We start from the raw sequence: 21,188 nt of genomic DNA, 5'->3' as shown, positions 1-21,188 counted from the left end.
CATCACTTGAAGGTTCTTTCATGTAATGTTACTTACTCTGATACTCTTGCTCAATAAAGGACTGATTTCTCAGTAGAAATGTTGCAGTTGGTAGAGCAATGTTCAACTATAAAGGTTTGGTTGCGTATCAAATACTCAACAAAGTATTTACTCTGAACCATTATTGGAAATGTCCCCTGTCTGGAAAAGCCCTATGAAGGAACTTGTAGACCCCCAACAAAAGGTTTTGAAAATAACTATTTTTATAGGCCGTATGGGGACATTTTAATATTTTTTAGTCTAAACAGCACAGATTATATTTAAGGTAGTGTTCCAATCCTGTGTAAAATGTTGCATTGCTAACTTCAGCATTTATTTCCAGATGTTTTGTGGGTTTGTTTGTCTTCCATCCATAAGTAAATATCTGATTCCACTGTTAAATTCCTCTTACCCCTAGGAAATTTTCCTTATATGAGCAAAATCTTCCTTGCTATAACATAAGGGTGTTATATTATCTCCTATCTACTGAGACCATAGAGAACAAGTCTTTATTTTCTTATGTTTTAAACCCCTTTCGTGTATTTGAAAAGTGCTATAATACCTCTTGCTATCATCTTTTTTTCTAAAAATGCTGATTTTCCTTCATTTATCTTTTAAGCCTTATCTCCAGTCCCCTATCGATCTGAATTATGATTCTTTGCACCTGTTCCAGTATCTCTTAATCTTGCCATACTCAGAACAGGAATGCATTCAAGATGGGATCTGAGAATGTAATGGAAGCAGTCCTTCATATGATTTCAATTTGAAATGCAAAAAAACTCCATTGCATAATAAAACAGCAACACATTTTCAAGATGAAACAGAAAAAATATGAGAGGTGGGGAAATACTGCAAAAAGGAGAAATATCTAATTGTATCTGGATTTCTGGAAAGGTCATACTGGAAATTACAGTAGAGAATCATTTCCCACTAAGTATCTCCAAATAAAACAAGAAAAAGTAACATGTGACATTTAGAAACTAAATGGACTGCTATACTTTATTTCTGATCCTGATCTTAACTAAACAAATGTTTAAACAGTTTCTGGATCTGATAATTTCTTGATACAGAATTCAAAGAAAGACAACAAACAGTACAACATCTGGTAAAAACCTGCTCTTTTCATCTTTCCACTTCAGAGACAATGTTTGTCTTGACAGTAATAAAATGCTATTTTGAACAGTACTTTTGAGAAACCAATCCAGCAATGGACTGGGTCTGTATAGTGAATGAAAATAAAATTCTAAAAGGTACAATACCCCTATTTGGAATTGGTACTCAGGTTTTAATGAAAACAAAACCACACATTTCCCCCCAGAAATTGATCTGATTCAGCATTATAAGGAATATTCATAAAAAATTATTGCTGGGTAAGAAACTCCATGGACAAGTCTATTAATCCTGCCTATTTTTATTCCCTTTTCAGAGTTCAAAATGTTTGACATGTTGCCTATCAGCAGATTCAGAGTAATTTAACCTGTTCTCACCAGAACTTAATTACTGTTATTTTAGACATTCTTGTTAAGAGACAAACAGTTTTAGTGTCTACAGAAATTTGTAATTGCTTCAACTAACGAGCAAGGGCTTTAAAACCACATGGGTTTCAATGGTCGTTTTTGAATTCCAGTGTCAAAATAGTCTTTGAAATTAGAGACTGGAGCTTGCAGTTGAAAGAGAAAAAGCTGCTACCTTGTTTTTCTATATCACTTAAAAGATACTGACAAGTGAGGGTGAAGTCTTCCTTTTTTGGTGAGATTGCACAACACCTTTTCCACAGTATTTCTGAAGCACTGCCAAGCCTTACCAAATATCCCCAATCCTGTAACTATGGATGAAATTTCACTTTACTTAGTGAGAGATTTTGTAATTCCCTCTATTTACATTACATTCTTTTATGTAAGTTTGCCTCTGGTTGAATAAGTTTTTTAAATTTTGGTTTTATTTTCTTAAGCATTTGCTAGAAAACCGAAAATCTTTCAGTTTGAAGTCATGGGCATCTCTGATTAGAATTCTGGCTATTCACCTTATCAATGAAACTATTCCTGAAAATGTTAACAGTACTAGAATTAGGACCAAAGCCTGTGAGGATGTACTTGACAATCTGATTTAGTTTAAGGAACATTGATGAAAAATCGTTTATATGGCTTATAAATCAGTTGTAAATCCACCTTCACTAGTTTGCTAATCAGAATGTGATGTCATATTTTGTCAAATGATATAATTAAGTCACGTTATAGTATCTCTACAGCATTTCCCAAAACTATTAAGCAAGCTGGCTACTTAAAAAAATTAAAATCTCATTTTGATTAGTATTCATGTACCTAAGGTTGAGTATTGGATTCCAAAAACATCTGGAGACCTGCAATTTCCCTATCCCTGGGCTGTGTGTGTGTGTGTGTGTGTGTGTGTGTGTGTGTGTAAAGCACACACGCATACATGCCTTTGGGTTCGTTTTGACTCCTGGTGACTGCAGTTTCCTGGGCAAGGTTTTTCCAAAATGGTTTACCATTACCTGCTTCTTTAAGCTGAGTGAGAGTGACTGGAACAAAGTCACTCAATTGGCTTTGTGCCTAAGGTAAGACTTGAACTCATAGTATCCTATATTCTAGCTTGATGCCTTAATGACTACACTAAACTGGTTCTTTCCCTGCTGTAGGACATTTTATTTAAATATTCCTTCCTAGAAAAATAATTATTCTTCTAGCATTCATTTCCTAAATCATGATATTATGAAAGCATGAATTAGAATCAATGTTTGAATTGACTAAAAATCCATGATTGACACTTTTTTATTTTGTTTTTACAGGTGTAGGTGATGAGTCTTTGTCCCCGTTGCTTCTAGAACTGGAAAAACAAGTTAGAGCCTCAAAGTTTCTCTTCCTCTTTTCTTTTCTTTTTCTGAGTCACGGGAACTTCCTCAATGGGGAATGGACATTCCAAGCATGATATAGATTATTTTTTTCACTTCTGTTTTTCCTTCACCTGAGGCTAAGGATCAGAGGGCAGCATATAGTCATTGGATCTCTGAAGAAAATAACACCCCGTGCTCGTCAGTTGTCAGACTGAAAAAAACAAAATGAGACAGAAAAAAATGACGGATATTAAATATCTCTCTGGAGTCTGGCATTCAGAAGGAGAACTGATGAACAAATAAAAATAACAAATAAAATAGAATAGTAAAACAAAATAATAAATGTTGATTATAAAATCTGTTTTATATGATTAAATAAGTGAATCAAACCTTTAAAAGTGCTTATTCAGAAATATGTGCTGTTATTTTAAATAAATGTATGAAGCAGGAATGCAGTACTTAAGGTCTCAGTGCTACTTGGAGTTTCTATAAAAGCAGTACTTTGAAAAGTTTGAACAACCCAAGCGTAATTTTCATTATAGGTAGTCCTCACTTAGTGATTGTCTCATACAGCAAGTTTTCACAGTTACAGTTGTGCTCATAAGTTTCCATACCCTGGCAGAATTTATGATTTCTTGGCCATTTGCAATTTTCTCTGCCAGCTTTCTCAGAAAGTCAATAGGGAAAGCCATAAGGGAAAGTTGCAAGTAAAGGGGATAGTGAATTTGAGGTCCATTTCTCCAGCACATCAAGAGATGTCCCTTCCCCTCCATGCAGGGACGACAAATCCTTCCACGTCCTGAAGGAGACCTTAAATCTGGCAAAAATACTAACTAACAGCAGGGTTCTTGTGATCATTCTCCTCAGTAGGGAGTGGAGAGGGTCCAGGCCCTCTATTAGCCTGCTGAATGACTACAACTGGAACAGCAGGATTGCAACTCTTGAGCAAAGTGGTCACATGGTATCTCATTTAACTTGCTGCTTCAATTCAACAATCAAGACTGTGGCTGTTTCAGTCCAACTGTGGTTGTAAGTGGAGGAACTACCTACAGTACAATGGTGATGAAAAGTAACTTTGTGAACAAAGCCCTTATTTAGGAACTTTGTAGATCTGTAAAACAAAGGAAAACTGAAGTTCATGAGGACAGTTCTGGTTTCACTTAGTGACTTGCTTAATAACCAAATTGCTGCTCCCAACTGTGATAACTAAGAACTACAAATAATAGGTTTAAAGTGAATAGCAGCAGCCATAATAAACATTCAGGAAGATATCTTCTTCATTTTAGATAAAGATTAAGATTATGCATTATTCCATATTTAATGTATCCGTTGAGTATCAACGAATCATTATTCATTTTGGAATAAAATCTCTGGCATAGGTAATAGTTATGAATAGCCTTTTGTTCTCATTCCCTTGGAATCCTCCTATTGTGGCCATATACAAGGGGAAAAAGCATTACTTCATAGAGATTATAGTTATAATGGAGATTATAGTCTCCAAATTCTTTTTTACCACTTACATTAAATTTGAAGAGAGAGAGCTTCTAAACTTCACATATTATTGCCCTCTGCCTTCATAATTAAGTAGTGTGATAAAAATTAACCATTCACCATATATCATATCCTCACCAAAGCAAAATTACACCTTGATGAATCAATAAATATAGTTTAATATAATGATCTAGAAAAGGATTATGTCTGGAGACATTATTGGATCTCCTTGATTCACTGCAACAGTTGTCTTTCATTGTCAATATACTTCTAAATGATATAATGTGTGAAATAAGCTCAAAACTTGAGACAAGTTACTGGATCTAATAAATGAAATTAAGGCCTAATTAAGGTATAGTTACATCCAAAAGTTTTGGCACCTTGATTGATTGTATCTTGATTTCTGAAGTAAACAGAAGATTTTTTGGTAAATAACTGTACATAAACAGCAGGTATTCAAACAAATTTGCAAAAAAATGTGTTTAATTTTGTATCACACAAGCATTGTGTCAGGTTCTGTTCAGTTAGAGAATGACTGAAATATATCAAGTGACCAGGGATACCTTAATTTTTATATACAACCAGATTTAAAACTAAAGCTGGAGAATGCGATAAAGATACATTTAAAACAGAAATAGTGAATCTTGGACCTCGAAATGTTACTAAATTATAATTTTCAGCCTTCGTCCACATTGACTATGTGAACTGGACTTGTTTAGAACTGTTGTTCGGCAATATCTGGAGGTTGATAGAGTCTTGTTCTGACTTTTGTTTTCTATCACCCAAAAATATTTGTACCCCAATCTTATCATTCTTTCTTTGAAGAATTTCATAAATTGTATGGTTTATAGAGTATCAAATATAATTTTGAAAACATTAATACATTTGAAAGAAAGATGTGTCACACTTTAACCATACATTAAATGTGGAAACTGAATAAATCAAGCCATAATTTTACTAGGTATTTCCTAGCATTTTTGGTAATTAACAGGAAATATGCCACTGCTAATAAAACTCAAGGAGTTTTATTTGCTGATATATAATTGGTGTGTAAAATTAAACTATAAAGCAAAGACATCATTGTTCATTTTTTAGAAACGGTCTTAGTTCATTTTCAATAACTAAAACACAGAAGCTGCTTGCCATATAGCCCTTAATCTGTTTTTCCTAGGGCAAACCTCTTCCCTCAGGTAACTCTTGCTATTTTTCCTACATTTTTCTTTGGCCTTGCTGGCTCTTCCTCTTCCTCCTCTTCACTATTCAGAATCAGTTTCACCATTGTCAGAAAATAGGGAGGTGGGATCCAATAATTGGTTATAAAATACAAAGTAAAAATAATCTACAAAGGATGCTCATGACTCATTGCTTCCTGTCCATCGTTCTCTGAGTAGGTTATTTAGGCCACAAAAGTGCTAGTTTATAGCCACCACCACCAGTATTGTTTGTCTGGCTGAATAAAACAAATGAAAAGAATAAAAAAAAAATATTAGAGCATTAAAGCAAAACATTCAATACCAAATGCTTCCTTTTCTTTGTTTTCAAATTCAGCACTTTAAATTTGTCTGACAGATTTTTAAAATATTCAAATTCTAAGCTCGTAATGAATGTTTATTTGCTGATATGGAGATAGCAGAAATCGTTGCTTCTTTCTTTTGCATTGTCTATCAGTCTGTAGAATTTTCCTGATACATGAAGCCCAATAGTATTATAGTACAGTAATTATGTCAATATATTTCCTACTAATCAGTTTGCAGATTATATATGTTAACTTCCTTCTCATTGTTTCCTTCAATTTAGAAATTGGGTCAGACTGCAATATAGGTTAAGATGACAATTTTATTTTTAATACTTATCTCAAGCTTTCTCTGTTTGAAATATTCAATGCAAATGTAAGGGCACAATGCTTTTAGAAAGTCAACAGACCAGGAAACTCTGACATAATGATAAGAATTATTAGATCATTTCCCTTCTAACAACTTAAAGCATTTTATAAAGTTGTTCAGACATTGCTGTGCCAAAATAAAGGCCATGCTTTTATGAAGAAGCCTGAAATCAGTAACAGGAAGATTATCTTAGTACGTGGCTCTATTTTATTTCCATAGGAATTCTTTTGCTTTTAAAACTCTAATGCAATATTCTCAACCTCAGCAACTTTAAGCTATTCTCCTAGGTGCCTAGGGAATTCTGGGAGCTGAAGTCCACATAGCTTAAAGTTGCTGAGGTCTAGAAATGCTGGTTCTAACACCCGGTGCCATACTGCATTTTTGTTTTGGAAAACTCCTTTTTTATGACCCTTTTGGTAGATAATAAAGATGCAAGCATCCAGTGAAGAAAAATGTGAAGAAAAATGAAGGCAATGCCTTCAGGACAGGGTAAATAATAGGGTTGCCTTATCTTGGTGCAAAAGCCCCAATGATCACTACAAAGAAACACAGAGATACAGAATACAGTCAGTCATTTACTATTATTTGTGGTCATCCAGATTTTTTTGAACTCTATGTATTTAATCCATATGTCAGTCTACATGTTACCCAGAATAAATAATAAAATCTGAATTCAACTAAACCTTTGAGATCTTTTTTTAAATATAAACCTCCAGCATGGAAAGCAAAAGCTGTATCTACTGATTTTCTCTCTCTTCTCTCTCATCTATTTATATCTATCTATCTATCTATCTATCTATCTATCTATCTATCTATCTATCTATCTATCTATCTATCATCTATTATCTATCTCATCCTCATTCTTATCATCTATAATCCTTCTCCAAAAATTTTAGGATAATAATGGCACATGTTCCCCAAGTAAGTTATCCCTATATGTATTTCATTAGCTGAAAAAGTAGGATTATGCTTAAATTAGATGTCTACCTATGGATTGAACTGGACTCTCTAAATATGAACAGTACATTGGATCAGGCACCTTTCCTCTTGCATTATTAATTTGTAGTAACTCAGTATTGAAAAATTCTGAGCTACACTGGACCAACCTTACTTTCAAGGCTCTGAAAATGATTTTATATGTTTGTAATTAATTCCATTTTCCCCTAAAGCTAAAAACAATTGCATAGCAATTAAAGTTTTACTATAATACAGTTCAAAGTCTGAGATGGCTTCTGGGTGTCCCAGGCAAGCCTTCCTGTCTGGCATCAATTTTTGATTCCTAAATTTATTTTGATGACATAACATTAGGTTAGCCTAGTTGCTAAACTCGAGTCATTGTCATAACTGGAGAGAAGACTCCAGCAATGTCTGTGAATCACAATGTCTGTGAAGCATTCTTCAGAAGCAACTCCTTTTTAGTTATTGCCTCCAGAAAAAACAAGAAGGATGTATTCCAGTTACCACTATGTGATAGTTGCAATAAATGAAGGCTTCTGATTTATTTCCCATGTTTGTGCTTCCCTTTATGTTATCTTGTGGTTGGAGAAACATATGGAAACATCTTCAGCTGCTAATGAGTCTTCAGGGAGATGTTTATTGCAGTCTTAACAAATGACTGATGAGTGTGGGTGTGTGAATGGAGATTACAGCACACACCCACTGATTTCTCAGACAGTGGGTGGTGGCTTTTGACCAAAAAGATTTGGTATAGGAAAATGGTATAGGAAAATGACATAACCTGTTCATATTATGGCTTTGAAAGTTTAGAAGTATGTGGACTCCACACAACTATGAAAAATCACAGCTATCTTTAGCTATAAGATTATATAATTGGTCTGCAGCCTTCTCTCAGCCTTGTTCGGCAACCTCTAGCAGACCTTGACTGATTTCAAAAAGTTAAACAGGGTCTGACTACATTAGAACATGGAGACCACCAGGAAATATCAGAGCCATAGGATAAACTTGGTTTGGGGAAATGAAAACATAGGTAGGAAAAGACAATTGCAAACAATTTCCACATTGTTACCAATAAAATTACATGGATACCCATGAAATCATCAGATGTTAAATATGACTAAAGGGAATTTTTATCTTTATTTCTTCTCCTAGTTCAGTTTCATTTCTATGTGCTTAGAAAGGAAATGGTCTTTAAGCTGATGATTTGTGAAAAGGAACAGAATACCACAGAGGATCGTTTGCAATCCCATTTTGGTTTATCTGCTGTCTGAAATATGCTTTAGTAGTATTGGTTGAGGACTCTAGGACTTATAGGACCAACATCTCTGGAGGAGACAGATTGACCTATAGTAGCCAACTCTCTGCCTCTAATCCTATTCTGCATCATTGTTTTTGCTAATACTCATTGCCACACTACATCTGAAATTAGCACACTTTGTGACAATAAGACACATGATTAAAAACATTTGGCGAAGCAATATATTGTTCTAAATCTATTATCAGTTTCCATGGATGAACACCATGTGATAATTATGAAAGGTGAGAAAAATATTCTCTCTAAATATCAGACAAAAAATTATAAATCTTTGTTGATCCTTAATTATAATTATTCTTAATTATTCATGTTTTACAAAAGAATGAAACCCCAAACTTTAATAATCTGTTTTCAAATCCTTTGACTTTTTCCATTTCTATAATACACTGGAGACAGAATGGATTGAAATTAATAGGGATCAGGCAGTTTAAATTCATGAAGGTTAAATTCTGACCTTTCTGTCATGTATCTGAAGTTCCTCTGGAAAGTAATGTGATAAAATGCTCCTATTTCCTCACATTTATTCAGACAAACTCTTTGTTAGAAATTCAAATTAAATAGTTCCTTTCAGGATAATAACAAAAGACGGCATCATTAAATGCCTACTTTGGTAGTCTGTGTGAAGTAGGAAAGATCAAAAAGGTTTTAACCAGGTGTCAAAAGATTCATATTCCCACAATCCTGAGAAAAGAGAATGGGTGTTAATGCTAGGAGAACAGCAGAATAATACATAGAGAGAACAAATATCTCCACTCAAATGCAGATTCAAATCTTTACTACAACGATCAATATATCACCCAATTTCTCAGTAAACACAGTAAAAAGAGTTTTGTGTTTCAGGTTTATGTTTCAATATATGTGTATGTGCTTTTCTATTTATGTATAGAATTTTAATATGTATGTATATATGGATATGTACACACATACACACACACAGGAAGGGGGAGAGTAAAATAGGTTAGATAATTAGGGAACACCACAGAAGAAATTAGTGTGCATTAGTTGGATCAATCAATATTTTCCAACCCAATTTGGAAAAGATCTTCATTCAAAATAGCAATACAATCTTTCTCATAGGGAGATAAAATGACAATCCTGTTTCCATGCATAGCTGTACCAATTATCAATTTCCATGAGTAGGAGGACAACAATGGGTAGTGTGGTAACTGTGGCTAACTATCATGGAGAAACATTGGGACAACCAAAGTGGGGGAAGTAATGTCAATATACTGTATTTGTTCTTGCTTCTCTCCGCCTAATAATAATTGTCTGGAGATAAGAAATGCCTGAACAGACCCTTGTCTTTAGGGTGAGTTCAGGACATTGGCTGCCTGCACTGAACAGAAAAATCATTCCATCTCCAGATCTGACTGGCTGAGAGATATAACTTGTTTTTTTAACTACTGATTATAGAATAGCATCCTCTACAATCCATAGGCACATGTGCATCCTAATTTTTGTGGATGATCCAGACTTCTCCTAGTATCTACGGCCTATTGATGGTGCCATGTACATTTGTTTTAAATTATGAAAGTATCAACAAAATTTATTATTTTAAAAAAGCTCTAATTGTTCTTGTGCAATAATGGGAGTAAAAGTAAACCAGGAGTAATATACTAAAGTGGGATTATGAGACATTGGCTGTGAAAGTAGTAAGCTGTTTCACCTTTTTTTCTTCTTCTGAATGCTTAGGAAGAAGAAAGGAGAGTCATTTCCTTTAAAAACACTCTAGCAAAAAGGAGTCTCCTCACACACAACATGTAGTGTGTGCATTTGGATTTCCTAGGGCTGTTGGAGAATTGTTTTGTAGCAGAGAAGAGAAGACAAAGGCCTTGGCACAGAGGGGATTCCAGAGGAATGTGGCTGCAGAAAGTCCATCTCAAAGCTGGGGAAAGGAGAAATAGTAGCTTTCAAGACAAAACTAAATAAGATGAGTTCTGCGATTGCCAAAGAGTAGCCAAACCTAGCAGACCAGAAGAAGAAGGGGAAGAGAAAGTTATTACTGTCCTCCACTTTAGAGTACCAGGGTGCTAGGATGAAGAAAACTATGGAGTCTTAGTTGAAGAGCCTAAAAGCTGGGCTGATAGTTCTGTAACCACAATCTTTCAGAGGCAACAACAACCATACCATCAGAAACCAGCCTCTCTGGCAACAATACCAAATAAAAAGAGAAAGAGACAACACAGGCCAACAGATTTAACAGCAGGGTCAAGAATAATGGTGAGAGACGCCTTGTAAGAAGTTCAGTTGCAACTTAAGACAGAAGGAAGTGGGCCAAAGAAAGGGTCAAACCAGAGTGATTCAGATGTACCAAGGGACCAAGAGACCAACACTGAAAGGACTGTCATTACAGAATCAGAGAAGACTCTAAGAATTTCATGAAGCAAGCATCAGATTTAGACGATACCAGCGGCAAGATCAATCAAACATAGCAGCAGTTCCAATCTCATATTAGTCTTCTCTGGGTAAGTCAAATGACAGCAGAGACCAATTCATTAGTAAAGGCATTAGGAACAGTTGGTAGTAATGTCTAAGATGAGCCCAGGTTAGATAAGAGCTAAAGCCAATATAGAAACCAATAGGTTAAGGGTATTACAGAGTTACAGATAAAAAGTAAAATATAAAGGTCAGATAGTTAGAATTTCGAAAGCTACAGAAAAATAGGAAAATAGAAGTCAGAATAGGGATAACTAAATGGGTCTACAAAATAAAACAGCCCATAGAAAATGTAGAGTCAGGATAGAGACACTGCAAGTTAGAAAGTGATTTTCTTTGATATACAATACAATAATAAATTTAATAAAAAATTGATATGTGTGCATCCTACTTCAGATCTGTGTCATCTCTGAACTTGTGAGAGGGATGCATTGTATCAGCACAATTAATTTAGAATGGCAGGTGTTTCTTCCCAAATTTATCTATGAAAAAGAATTTTTAGCACAGAGAGATGCCAGTAAGTCTAAACTATAGAAAAGATTGGGTTGGTAACCATTGCCACTCAACAGATTGCAGATATAATTCCTGTGGTTATACATGCCCTTGATTATTCACATTCTTACCCTAGCCATCAGAAGCAATAGTTCATCCTCAAATGTTTTCAGCACTTAGAGCTGTAGTCCTCAGAGCTTATCAGACAGTGTAGTTCCATCATTGGAATCTTATGATTCCACAATGATGTTATTAGAGGTTTAGGAAAGTGGCTTATTCTTGTTTCTGGTTGATGCTTGAATAGGGAAATGTCATTTCATGTAGTGAATGCCAATTCAAAATGACAACTCTTGTCAATGAATCCTCCATGCCATACTGCAAACTGATTGTCATAATCCATACACCCACAATGAAAGATTGTTCTGCCATGAACATAAGATCCAGGATTAAATGTTTATTGTGCCTCCCTCTAATAGAAAAATCAATATGTTTCTTTGGAGAAAAAAATGAGCACAGAAATCCAAATAGAGAGGCAGGGTTTCCCTCAACCCCAGAAGTCTTTGGTGGGAATCTCCAAGAAGTTGGGGAAGTCCTGGAAATTGAGGAAGAGAACAATTTGCTTTAAGAAATCTTTTATTTCATTAGAAATATATCTATATCTATCTAAGGCCTGGCTTCAATTTGGAGTTAACCTCACTCTTGGCTGCACTGGGGTAAACTGTAGCTTCCCTCAGCTCTTCCACTAAAAGAGTAAGTGAGATCAACTTCCTTCACCAGCAGTGAAACATTTCATTCAAATCTGAAATTTGATATTCATATGGACCAGAATGGAAGGAGTTGATATGGAGTTGATATTTGTTCTTTTGTCTAACTATGCCTATGTCACTTTCTTTTAATGAACATGGTCAATTCTCGATATATAAGCATTATTTATCTAAAGAAAGAACACAGAAACTCAGCCATTCATTCCTGTACTACTGCAATGACTGTTAGATGTTTTGCCATTGGCAGGTGACATCCAAGGAGGCAGAGGCAGAAAAATCAAAGGCTTAGACAATTGTTTAGCCTAACATAATTTGGACAGTACCATTGGACATTGAACCACAGCAGACTCTTTAAATTAGGAGGCTTTTCTAACTAATACTAAATTAATAAAATTTGCATAGATAGAAAAAAATGCTGCTGCCAACTGACTGCATTTTGGCTACCATAGATTAACATGGCTCCTCTATAGTGTTAACAGATGCAATAAAGGCAGATAGATAGGGAGGTTAGCAGATTTCATGCCTGATCAAAGATGTTTAAATAGGAAAGGCCCCTAGGTGCTTATAGCTGTGAACACAGCTGCAAATATTCAATACAGCCCACATCAGGTTTCAGTGCATTTTGAACTGGTTTGCCTAAATTTCATTTTTATATTGTTCCAAATTAAGAATTGGAATAATAAGCTAATGTGATGTGGAAAAACACAGGGAAATAAATGGAAAGGCAGGGACACCCGAATGTATAAAATAATTGAGTGGAGCATGTCAATTGTGAATAAAACAGGAAGTGGAGAAGCAAAAGAATGAGGTGACTCATTCAGGTGAGCTGTGCAGTGTATGCGTGTGTAACAGAGAGGTAGTGGGGGGGCAGAAATTGCTCAAAGAACAACCTGTGGTGGTGAATAGCAATGACTTCATTTCACCCATGATGATATGGCTCAAGTTCACAGCTGGCATATACTTCTGCTCTGTTCAGCTCCACCGTTTTACAATTGGCAAAGAGCTATAGCAAGACAGAAAAAGTCTACATTTTACAGAAAAGCAGTGAAATAACCAAGGGGGGTGGGAATCTAAAAAACTATTATTTCCTTTATTACGTTTTTAAGAAAATCTCTGGTCAGAAGTGGAGAACCTGTGGGAGTCCAAATATTTTACTTTATTTGGTTTATATGCCACCTATCTCATCTAAAGGCAACTAGGCAAGATAGGCAGCAGATATGGCAGAGCCCCAGTTCCCAGCAGCACTATACAATATCCCAATGGTGAAGGATACTGGGAATTACAGATCAATAATATCTGGAATGCTAATCCAATTCCTATGGTTATAAAAAAGCATTCTTGCCTTTTTTTAAAAAAAAAATAGAATGTGATTAACCTCTGAACAATATGTTTTGTTAATTAATACACATAGCATCAGTATAGATTCCAAAATGGAAGCTTCAATGATTTATCAACCAAGCGGGTCAGATATTTTCCACCCTGAAATATTTATGATACAAGAGGGAAAAAGTGGTGGTAATTCTGTGGGAAAGGGGAAATAATCACAACATTAATGATGGCACTTGGGAAAGGAATATTTGCTATATATCCTTCCCTACTCTAATAACCTGTCACCATATGGTAGTGTATTGTTCAGTAAAAGCAAATTTTGGTAACAGTATAGTATCTAAGCTACAAAAAAAGGATGAATAATTGAAGGCTGGAATTTTAGTGGTTGCTCAGATTTTTGTAGCCCAGATATCAATTCCACCAATGGGGGCTACTGTTATTAGCTGTCTTACTTTAATGGGGCTGTAAATGATTAAATACATTTGACTTTCATGTATACGCTCCATTTGCCTAGGACTTAATCTGCATGTATACACACAGAATATGATTACTGCCATTACCATTACTGCCTTCTCTCCCTGTAATAGGCTTATTGATCTATCATGATTGACATTATCTATGGACATGATGAGAAATGTATTGATGTTAATATAAAATGAAAGAAAACTAACTATGGATACATGCATTCTGTCTTTGGATTAATTTTGTACTGATTTATCAGATAAGTAAAAGAGTAGATAGGCCATGATGATTCTTCAATTTGGCTATTTGTTTATTTAATACCTTTGTGTGTATGTTAGTATATATACATATTCCAACATTTTATACATATACTGTACATATACGCATACACATACACAAACATATACATACTGTATATTTAATTAAATGTATATACTGCCCATCTCCCTATCGAGCGACTCTATTACTGGCCATCTTGCTTCTTTGGAGTGATTCTAGGCAGCTATAAAATAACACAGTAATAAATAAATAGTATATACTGTTGCTAGGATTCTCACTGAATATCAGTGTGGTAATTCTGTGCATTACTTCTTGGGTGTCATGCTGAGTGAAAAATCTTGGTATTATCCTCATACAGTAGTACTGTTGGAAGATCTAAAGAGTTGGATTAATGCTTAAGTCAATACTATATTTTTTGAAGAGATGAGTCACAACTAAGAAGGGAGGAGAAGAGAGCTGAAAGATCTGACATTTTTTTAAAGTTCCACCCTAAATTTCACTCTTTTATAACTAGGGAAGCTGAAAATCCCAGTAATGAGTTTTCTAAACTTGCTGTTAGAATCCACTCTTTTAAACCATTTGGGGCTTTTTGCTATTTTCTGAAGAATACAGTGTAAGAAAGCATTGCAAGAAAATATTGAGAATTTCCTCTCACCAAGCCCTGCCTCGTCAACATAAAAAAGTAGATTTCCAAGTAGTTTACATGGCTTCTAACAGCCCTCTGGAAATAACACAACTGTAGTCTAAAAAGACAAAACGCCAATTCATCTGAACATGCAATCACATGGGGGCTGTTCTATTTGGAGAATCATTTATGCACAGCCATAGGCAACTTGTTATGAGGAGTTCAATGGCACAGCAAAAATCAGCGATTCCACATGATAAATGGATGCACATGAATGGTTCACCATATTAAAAAAAGATTACAAAGAGGAACCTTCTAATTTTCAGCATAGTGAAGGCTAACTTTATCTCATGATCCTGTTGTAAAGGTTCAGCACATGAATGGAGCCAAAGATATAAAAATTTTCCATACAGTCAGAACTAGCTCATACTAAATCAAACACAATGTGCACTGTTCTCTTTTAATTATGTTTCTAATAGAAGGAGACATATAGCAAAATACCTCCCAAATCACTCCTATCCTGCATAAAATTAAATACAGGAGAGGTGGTATTTTAGTCATACAGATACTCAAAAGACAGATAGAAGCAAGATAAAGAACTTAGACCAACCAGGAGAAAAATTATTGGGTTAAATTAATGTACACTTAATTCATGTGTAGCCATATATTTATAATATAGTATTTCCATACTCTATACATTTTTTATTTTATTTTATTTATTTATTTTTGATTTGTCAATCGCTTATAAGATAATAGGTATAAGTATATACATAGTTATGAATGCATGAAATGGGTACATATAAGAAAAATAAAAGAAACAATAGGACAGGGATGGTAGGCACGTTGGTGCGCTTATGCACGCCCCCTACAGACCTCTTAGGAAAGGGGTGAGGTCAATAGTAGACAGTCTAATGTTAACGTTTTTGGGGTTTGGGGAAGAAACCACAGTCAGGTAGAGCAGTGGCCCCCAACCTTTTTTGTGCCACGGCCCGGTACCGGCATCACAAAATTATCCGTGGCCCGGTACCGGCATCAGCATGCATGACAAGGCAAGGCGAGCCGAGCAACCGGCCAGCCAGACGTCCCCTGCTTCTCCCCGCCACCTTCAACTCCTCCTTTGTACCTTTTTTGTGCTTTTTTGTGCTTTCTTAATCTCCTCCGCCATCGGGACGGCTCTTCGTTTGAAGCCGCCTCCCCCCCTTCGATGAAACTAAGGCACGAGGATTCCTTCAGGACCCAAACGCCGCTTTCCAACCAGAAAAGCTCACCCGGAAGCACTTTCTCGTTGAAACAAGATGGCGGCACCCAGCAAACCAGCGGCCCGGTAGAAAATGATCCACGGACCGGTACCGGTCCGGGGCCCAGTGGTTGGGGACCCCTGAGGTAGAGTATTGCAGACATTGACCACTCTGTTGCTGAAGTCGTATTTCCTGCAATCAAGTTTGGTGCGGTTAACCTTGAGTTTGTATCTATTGTGTGCTCGTGTGTTGTTATGGTTGAAGCTGAAGTATTCAGTGACAGGTAAGTCATTGCAATGTATGATTTTATATACCATACTTAGATCAGACCAAAGACAGTGTAATTCAAGGTGTTCTAGGTCTAGAATTTCAAGTCTGGTGGCATAAGGTATTCTACAACAAGTAGAGGAGTGGAGAAATCTTCTTGTGAAATATTTCTGGACTTTCTCAACTGTGCTAATATCAGATACGTAATGTGGGTTCCAGACTGATGAGCTGTATTTGAGTATTGGTCTAGCAAATGTTTTGTATGCTCTAGTTAGTAGTGTGATATTACCAGAGAAAAAGCTACGTAGGATTAGGTTAACAACTCTTAATGCCTTTTTGGCTATTTAGTTACAGTGGGCTCTAGCACTTAGATCATTAGAGATGAGTATTCCAAGGTCCTTTACAGACCTTGGATCATCAACAAGGTCTTGACTATTCAGCTTGTATTTATACATAGGTTAATCTGAAAAAATTGGGGTCCAATATAAAGAGATATCAAGAAAATCCCATCATAGTTATCCACTGTAAGTATAAAAAGTTCCATTCTGGACAATTTAGGAATTTTCTATTTAACATAAAGATGAACTCACAAGAGACTAACATAGGTCCACATCCCCACCCTTGCCAATTATGCTGTCAGAAAAATCCTAAAAACTAGAAGACAAATCGATAATAGAAACATACCTTCAAATTATTCTCCGTAGTCATCCAAGACTATTGCTTGCCCACCTTTCAATAAAGAGCAGGATATTTACTTCAAGGGATTGACAATAGTACTCTTCAAATTCTGGAGAAGGAACTGCCATAAAAAAGATGTTCCTTGGTAATCTTAGACCATTGTAAGAATCAGATAAAAATTTAAAAAAATCATTATTAGAAGACAAAAATTGAAGGATTAAATATGATCTTCAGGGATTCAATAATTGTGCCAAACTAGTCTAAAAAGATTTAGCAGAAATAAATATAAAGTTTTCACTTTTAGGTAAGAAAATCTGGATATGTGGATCCTGATTTGGCAGCATTGCCATGAAGACAGCATAATAATTAACCACTAACTAAGCATGTCAATTATACAATATTAAAAAGGCTAATGAAATTCTAGACTGAACCAGAATTTTAGAAATTAGCTCATCAGACATAATGGTACCATTCTATTCTGTTTTGGTCAGACCATCTGGAATGATGTGGTTAATTCTGTGCACCTCCATTTAACAAGAATATAACAAACTGAAGCATGGCTAAAACAGAGTGACAATGGCAATGAAGAGTTTAGAAACCAATTACTACAGGGAAACCAATATTAGAGTTGAATGTTATTTCTTAAAGGCAATATTAGTTGAGGTTTCATGCATAGATAATAAACCAATTGTCTATAGGTTTGGACTGAATTATCAAATTCAAATTACAAGAAAGGAAATTTAGATTAAATATCAAAGAAGAACTTCACAAGGATGCAAGCAAATTGTTTTTTTAAAAATATTTTTACTTACTACTTTACTTTTTACTTATTTTACTTTTTACTTATTGTTTTTACTTATTAAGGAAGTTGTTAGTGGGTCAAGAGATGATCTGATTATTTTTCAAGTCTTTTCCTTACTCTGTGATTTGCCTGACAAAGAATTTGGGCAGAATAGTATGTCTATCAGAAGTCAAACTAGATCACTTCAGACTAAGCCACCTAACCATAAACATCATTTGACTTTCCACACTTTTCCTATGTTAGCACTATCTGGACAACTTGTCCTGCAGAAATCTACAAAATATGAAATATTAATATTTCTAAATATTATTTTAAAATTTAAGTATACTGTTTTACATTTTAATAGAAACACCAAAGAACATAGCTCATGCATTTCTAGTATGGTTGGTATCTTCCATATTGCTACTGCAGTTCTGTCACTGAAACAGACATATTTATGCATGCAGGTATGCATACTTATACATGGGGAAGACTGATTTTACTTTATGAATACATTAATTTTCAGTCAGGATTCTTTCTAGGGTTGCTTTTTTAAAGAACATATTGGATATATTACGGGCACAGCATTTTTACATGGGCAAAAATAAATATACCGGTACTTTGAGAAAGAGCAGAGCTTATTAGTATGCCACTGCTCCTCTCACTCCTCAAAACATCAGGAACAGTTTGAGGCTGAACTCATTGCTGCTGAGCTGAATACAGAATGAGCCACATGGGGAGACCTGTGTATTCTCCAGCTGACCAAATAAGACAGAGCAAACAATGGTATCCAGCTAGTGCCCTTTAATCTACAGCTCATTTTGTTTGGCCTTTAAACCATTTGCAAACAGGATTCAGTGCTAAATCCCCAATCCTCTGCTCAGTTTATTAAAACAGCAGAGAAACAATAGCACAAAGCTGTGACATACAAGGAAGAAAAATCTAGGAGTTGAGAGAGGCAATGAGGCAAGAATTTTTACTACAGAGTTCTGCAAGTTCTGCAATATTTCTAGAACAGAGTTGATTTCGGTGAGATGGGCAGCTATATAAATTTGATAAATAAATAAATAAATTAGCTATATTGCTAAATATATGGAGTGTTGTGGGATCACATGAATTCAGAACCAATGTCGGAGTAATGCAAACACTGCAGGATGTAATGCTTTGCAGCTTTCAGGATTCCCAGATTTTAACCAGCAATCTGGAAGGAACCAAGTGGTTGCAGAATGACCTAAAATGTTAGGAAGCACTGACAGAAAAGCCTCTGTTCCCAAGCTTCAAAGAGGTGGCCTTACATCTTCCGGCAGTAACTCTTTGTTATTAAATCATTTGCCACCTCAATTTGATAATTGCAAAGGAAATGGGCTTCTTAGTTAATTTACATTAATTGTTCGTTCATATGCTGTGAAGCTATAGAATCTTGCAAAGGACAAAGACAGCTATGTTTTTAGAACTCATTTTTATAGGAAAAATATTAATTCCACTTGATTCACTTTTCATTCTGCCCCAAGCCATGCACAGAGTGAAATCAAGACATAGATGAAAAAGCTATTCCTAGTTTGTGCTTGGTCATAATATGAAAACATATCATTAGTTATGGGGATGTATTAGAAAGGCCATTCAAAACATAAATGTATTATTTTTCTACTTTCCCCCTCTTCAGCCACGCAATTGCTTCTATTGATATAATATGTACAATTTTACTGCATTTATCTAGCATATAGCAAATGTTGCCATAGCAATAGAATTAACACATAAAATGTTAAATCTTGTATCATGCACATCCTAGCTGATGAGAATTGCAGCCATTGATTCAAAAGTAAGCATGAAGGTCTTATATGCAGCCTTCTTTTTCAGGCTTAAGGCTTGCTCAAAATGTAACTATAATTATGGGTGCCGAATTTCCCCGCCTCTGTATGCAATTCAATACAATGTTTTACTTTCTAATGAAAAGTAATTCCTTTTGGAAGCAGTAAAGCACATGGCACTTGTATTTAGGTATATAAAATTTGGTTTGAGGCTCTGATTATATCTTACAGTTCAGCTCTGCCCTGAATTCTTGGATAGCCTTAGGCAAAATAATATTTCTCACCTATGATCTTCTTCTGTGAAGGAGAATAGCTCATAGAACTGTTTAAAGGAAAATAGGTGGGTTACTCTGAACAGCAGAGTGAGCTGAGTTCTGGCAATACAGTATCTCAAGCTGAGTTGGCTCCTAGTGGAATTTCCAAAGTAGCAACAAATACAATACATGCAACCAATGGCTTGGTTCAGATGGCACTTTGATTTTTTGCTCATTATGAAATGTGACCCTAACTATTGTGGTTCATTGTTTGTGGCTTAACATTATTAACCAGTTCCTGTAGCTTGTTCAACAGGCCAGAATTAAAATGAAATATATTAAACCATACTGAGCTAGCAAGAGTGAAAATTAAGATCAATGCATGTCCCAAGTCCATCAAATTGCAAATAAACTCAAATTTGAAAAGCTGACCCATGTACCCTTTGTATATAATAGCCAGTCCTTTGTACAGCTCAGGCTAACCATTTTGATAACTAGGTTTGTTTAATCAGTTGGCATCATAATGCTAATGTTCATAATATAATCCATGATTTATATTTTACAACTTTATCAAACTATACAGAATCCACATTCTTGCTTAATGCAACCTTTGGCTGCACTCAATTTCTCCCATCTGTGACATTTATTTCATCTGGGTTTTTTTAAGGTGAGCACTTTGAATTTGTTTATGTTAGAAATTATTGTATCATATCTTGTACATCTCTTGAAGTAATCTTGTTCTTGTAGATGATACAAAAGCTGACAAATGTAATGTGTTGTTTAATTTAAAAAATTCAGTCTAAAAATGGATGATGAAATGTATAAAACATTTGACCTTTTCACATATTTTAGTGAATGCCCAAAGGCTAAGATGAATATGAGGTTGTGATCCCGTTTCTTTTGTCTTCAAGGTCACATTTTCTCCTTTGAAGGATGTTATGCAGATTTCCATTTAGGAGAGGCATAAAAATACACAGGTGGACCTAGCATGGATGGTTGAACTCCTAACCAGTTTAACCATCACACATTGACTAGGCAGGTATCTATGAGATTATATCCATGTTTAGTCATGGTTGGAGTAGACTAAACTGAAATCATGTGTAATATAAATCTTGAAAGGTTTTTTACAGGACTTTTAATCATTTGTATGCTTGACTAGAATTGGAGAACTTGAGTTCAAATCTCTGCTTAGCTAGTAAGCTTACTGATTGACACTGGATCTTTTGCTAAAATCCTACATTTCTTTCTTCAAGATAAGAA

At 35.3% G+C, this 21,188-nt stretch overlaps 1 long non-coding RNA gene across 1 annotated transcript in view; it reads right to left on the bottom strand.

The window, feature by feature from the left end:
- Positions 1 to 911: 911 nt before the first annotated feature.
- LOC148130880 (uncharacterized) overlaps positions 912 to 21,188 on the bottom strand; it is an 81,409-nt gene continuing 61,132 nt past the window's right edge. Inside the window, exons 2-3 of the long non-coding RNA XR_015749411.1 lie at positions 17,092 to 17,206; positions 912 to 3,080 (exon numbers count right to left, since the gene is read on the bottom strand). This is a non-coding gene — a long non-coding RNA (uncharacterized LOC148130880). The remainder of the gene's footprint in view (positions 3,081 to 17,091; positions 17,207 to 21,188) is intronic.

This window comes from Notechis scutatus, chromosome 4 (assembly GCF_049901735.1).
Source record: "Notechis scutatus isolate UNSWTSFEM ecotype Mainland chromosome 4, rNotScu1.2, whole genome shotgun sequence".
NCBI classification, from domain to species: domain Eukaryota; kingdom Metazoa; phylum Chordata; class Lepidosauria; order Squamata; family Elapidae; genus Notechis; species Notechis scutatus.
Note: the sequence above shows the minus strand (reverse complement) of the source record. Positions and strands in the feature narration are given on the sequence as shown.